Source organism: Arachis ipaensis, chromosome B3, assembly GCF_059453495.1.
Source record: "Arachis ipaensis isolate K30076 ecotype BB chromosome B3, ASM5945349v1, whole genome shotgun sequence".
Lineage (NCBI taxonomy): Eukaryota > Viridiplantae > Streptophyta > Magnoliopsida > Fabales > Fabaceae > Arachis > Arachis ipaensis.
Genome location: NC_142438.1, coordinates 98,297,491 through 98,302,442, shown reverse-complemented (window position 1 = coordinate 98,302,442; position 4,952 = coordinate 98,297,491). Strand labels below are relative to the sequence as shown.

The window sequence follows — 4,952 nt, the reverse complement described above, 5'->3', positions numbered from 1 at the left end:
CTTCTAGTGTAGGGGTGTGCATCTCCTTGCATCATAGGCAAGTTAAACGCCAACCTCACATTTTCCGGACTAAAATCTAAGTATTTCCCCCGAACCATGGTGAGATAATTCTTTGGGTCCGGGTTCTTACTTTGATCATGGTTCCTAGTGATCCATGCATTGGCATAGAACTCTTGAACCATTAGGATGCCAACTTGTTGGATGGGGTTTGTTAAAACTTCCCAACCTCTTCTTTGGATTTCATGTCGGATCTCCGGATACTCATTCTTCTTGAGCTTGAAAGGGACCTCAGGGATCACCTTCTTCTTGGCAACAACATCACCTTCTTCTTAGCCACAACATCATAGAAGTGGTCTTGATGAGCTTTGGAGATGAATCTTTCCATCTCCCATGACTCGGAGGTGGAAGCTTTTGTCTTTCCTTTCCCTTTTTTAGAGGATTCTCCGGTCTTAAGTGCCATCAATGGTAATGGAAAAACAAAAAGCTTATGCTTTTACCACACCAAACTTAGAATTTTGCTCGCCCTCGAGCAAGAAAAGAAAGAATAGATGAAGAAGAAGAAGAAATGGAGGAGAAGGAGAGGGAGATGTGTTTCGGTCAAGAAGGGGAGAGAGGGTTGTGTTGTGTTAAAATGAGGAAGAATGGAGGACTATATATAGGGAAGGGAGGGGGGGTAAGGTTTCGGCCATATAGGTTGGGTTTGGGTGGGAAATTGATTTTGAATTTTGAAGGTAGGTGGTGTTTATGAGGTAGGTTTATGGGGAAGAGTGGGTGGATGTGAGTGGTGAAGTGGTGATAGGGAAGAGAGATTGAGGTGATTGGTGAAGAGTTTTGGGGAAAAGTGTTTTTGGGATTGTGTGAAAGAGGGGTGAGAAGAAGTGAGTGGAGGTAGGTGGGGATCCTGTGGGGTCCACAGATCCTGAGGTGTTCAAGGATTTACAACCTTGCACCAAATTAGGCATGCAAAATGCCCTTGCACACAACTCTGGGCGTTCAGCGCCAGATTGGTGCTTGTTCTGGTCGTTGAATGCCCATTTGTTGCCCATTTCTGGCGTTGAACGCCAGAACCATGCTTGTTCTGGGCATTCAGCGCCAGCTCTTCTCAGGGTTCAATTCTGGCATTCAAACACCCAGATGCTGCCCATTTTGGGCGTTCAGCGCCAGAACCATGCTCTGTTCTGGCGTTGAACGCCAGCCAGATGCTTCTTACTAGCGTTTAAACGCTAGTAAGGTCTTCCTCCAGGGTGTGATTTTTCTTCTGCTGTTTTTGATTCTGTTTTCAATTTTTTTATTTATTTTGTGACTCCACATGATCATGAACCTAATAAAAGATGAAAGAACAAGAAAAGTAGAATTAGATAAATAAAAATTGGGTTGCCTCCTAACAAGCGCTTCTTTAATGTCAATAGCTTGACAGTGGGCTCTCATGGAGCCTCACAGATGTTCAGAGCATTGTTGAGACTCCCCAACACCAAACTTAGAGTTTGGATATGGGAGTTCAACACCAAACTTAGAGTTTGGTTGTGGCCTCCCAACACCAAACTTAAAGTTTGACTGTGGGGGCTCTGGTTGACTCTGCAGTGAGAGAAGCTTTTTATGCTTCCTCTCTATGTTTACAGAAGGATGACCTCGAGTTTTAAACACAAGGGAGTCCTCATTCAATTGAAGGACTAATTCACCTCTGTCAACATCAATCACAGCTCTTGCTGTGGCTAGGAAAGGTCTTCCAAGGATGATGGATTCATCCTCATCCTTCCCAGTATCAAGGATTATGAAATCAGCAGGGATGTAAAGGCCTTCAGCCTTTACTAACACGTCCTCTACTTGTCCATGAGCCTATTTTCTTGAATTGTCTACCATCTCTAATGAGATTTTAGCAGCTTGTACCCCATAGATTCCCAGTTTCTCTATTACAGAGAGGGGCATGAGGTTTATCCCTGAACCAAGGTCACACAGAGCCTTTTCAAAGATCATGTTGCCTATGGTACAAGGTATTACGAACTTTCCAGGATCTTGTCTCTTCTGAGGCAATGTCAGTTGATCCAGATCACTCAGTTCATTAGTGAACAAGGGAGGTTCATCTTCCCAAGTCTCAATACCAAATAATTTGGCATTCAGCTTCATGATTGCACTAAGGTACTTGGTAACTTGCTCTTCAGTAACATCCTCATTCTCTTCAGAAGATGAATACTCATCAGAGCTCATGAATGGCATAAGGAGGTTCAATGGAATCTCTATGGTCTCTAGATGAGTCTCAGATTCCGTTGGTTCCTCAGAGGGAAGCTTCTTATTGATCACTAGACGTCCCAGGAGGTCTTCCTCCTTGGGATTCACGTCCTCTCCTTCCCTTACAGGTTCGGCCATGGTGATCAATTCAATGGCCTTGCACTCTCCTTTTGGATTTTCTTCTGTATTGCTTGGGAGAGTACTAGGAGGGATTTCAGTGATCCTTTTACTCAGCTGGCCCACTTGTGCCTCCAAATTTCTAATGGAAGACCTTGTTTCATTCATGAAACTTATAGTGGCCTTAGATAGATCAGAGACTAAGTTTGCTAAATTAGAAATATTTTGTTCAGAGTTCTCTGTCTGTTGCTGAGTGGATGATGGGAAAGGCTTGCTATTGCTAAACCTGTTTCTTCCACCATTATTAAAGCCTTGTTGAGGCTTTTGTTGATCCTTCTATGAGAAATTTGGATGATTTCTCCATGATGAGTTATAGGTGTTTCCATAAGGTTCACCTAAGTAATTTACCTCTGCTATTGCAGGGTTCTTAGGATCATAAGCTTCTTCTTCAGAAGATGCCTCTTGAGTACTCTTGGATGCAGCTTGCATTCCATTCAGACTCTTAGAAATCATATTGACTTGTTGAGTCAATATTTTATTCTGAGCCAATATAGCATTCAGAGTATCAATTTCAAGAACTCCCTTCTTCATAGGCGTCCCATTACTCACAGGATTCCTTTCAGAGGTGTACATGAACTGGTTATTAGCAACCATGTCAATGAGTTCTTGAGCTTCTGCAGGCGTTTTCTTTAGGTGAATGGATCCACCTGCAAAAGTATCCAATGACATCTTAGCTAATTCAGACAGACCATCATAGAATATATCCAGGATGGTCCATTCTGAAAGCATGTCAGAAGGACACTTTTTGGTCAGTCCTTTGTATCTCTCCCAAGCTTCATAGAGGGATTCACCTTCTTTCTGTCTGAAAGTCTGAACATCCACTCTAAGCTTACTCAGCTTTTGAGGAGGAAAGAACTTGGCTAAGAAAGCCTTAACCAGCTTATCCCAAGAGTTCAGGCTATCCTTAGGTTGAGAGTCCAACCATACTCTAGCTCTGTCTCTTACAGCAAAAGGGAAAAGCATGAGCCTGTAGACTTCAGGATCTACTCCATTAGTCTTAACAGTATCACATATCTGCAAGAATTCAATTAAGAACTGAAAAAGATCTTCAGATGGAAGTCCAGAAAACTTGCAGTTTTGCTGCATCAGAGAAACTAATTGAGGTTTCAGCTCAAAATTGTTTGCTCCAATGGCAGGAATGGAGATGCTTCTTCCATGTAAATTAGAATTAGGTACAGTAAAGTCACCAAGCATTCTCCTTGCATTATTATTATTTTCGGCTGCCATCTCCTCTTCTTGTTCGTAAATTTCTGAAAGGTGCTTGCTGGATTGTTGTAATTTAGCTTCTCTTAGTTTCCTCTTCAGAGTCCTTTCAGGTTCTGGATCTGCTTCAACAAGAATATTCTTGTCTTTGCTCCTGCTCATATGAAAAAGAGGGCCAGAAAAATAATAATAATAATAGGGATCCTTTTTATCACAGTATAGAGGTCCCTGTGTGAATAGAAGAAAAGAAGAAGAGAAAATATGAACTCAGAGAGAGAGGGGGTTCGGATTTTTGGTGAGTGAGGAAGAGATGTTAGTAAATAAATAAACAAATAGAAGAAGATGAGAGGGGGAAGTGAATTTTCGAAAATAATTTTTGAAAAAGAGTTAGTGGTTTTCGAAAATAGTTTTTGAAAAAGGTTAGTAATTTTTGAAATTTAAAATCAAAAATTAAAATAATTAGTCAATAAAAAAAAGAAATTTTGAAAAAGAGGGAAGATATTTTCGAAAATTAGAGAGAGAGAGAGTTAGTTAGGTAGTTTTGAAAAAGATAAGAAACAAACAAAAAGTTAGTTAGTTAGTTGAAACAAATTTTGAAAAGATAAGGAGTTAGGAAGTTAGAAAAGATATTTTGAAATCAAGTTTTTGAAAAAGATATGATAAGAAGATATTTTTGAAAAGATATGATTGAAATTAGTTTTGAAAAAGGTTTGATTTTTAAAATCACAATTAATGACTTAATTCACAAGAAATCATGAGATATGATTCTAGAACTTAAAGTTTGAATCTTTCTTAACAAGCAAGTAACAAACTTGAAATTTTTGAATCAAAACATTAATTGATGATGTTATTTTCGAAAATTATGAGATAGAACTAAGAAAAGATTTTGGAAAAATATTTTTGTAATTTTCGAAAATAACTAAGAAAAATGAAAAATATTTGATTTTTGAAAAAGATTTTGAAAAAGATAAGATTTTTAAATTGAAAATTTGATTTGACTCATAAAAACAACTAGATTTTAAAATTTTTTAAAAAAGTCAAATCTAATTTTCGAAATTTTAAGAGAGAAAAAGGGAAAGATATTTTTTTTTATTTTTTTTTGAATTTTTATGATGAGAGAGAAAAATACTAAAAATGCTCAATGCATGGAATTTTTAGATCAAAACAATGAATGCATGCAAGAATGCTATGAATGTCAAGATGAACACCAAGAACACTTTGAAGATCAAGATGAACATCAAGAACTTATTTTTGAAAAATTTTTAATGCAAATAAAACATGCAAGACACCAAACTTAGAAATCTTTAATGCTTAGGCACTAAGAATTCAAGAATGCATATGAAAAA

At 38.2% G+C, this 4,952-nt stretch overlaps 1 non-coding gene across 1 annotated transcript; it reads left to right on the top strand.

Moving 5' to 3' along the window:
* Positions 1-3,126: 3,126 nt before the first annotated feature.
* On the top strand, positions 3,127-3,234 carry LOC148571725 (small nucleolar RNA R71). The gene has a single exon (XR_015909036.1). It is a non-coding gene; the product is annotated as a small nucleolar RNA R71 (small nucleolar RNA).
* Positions 3,235-4,952: the final 1,718 nt, after the last annotated feature.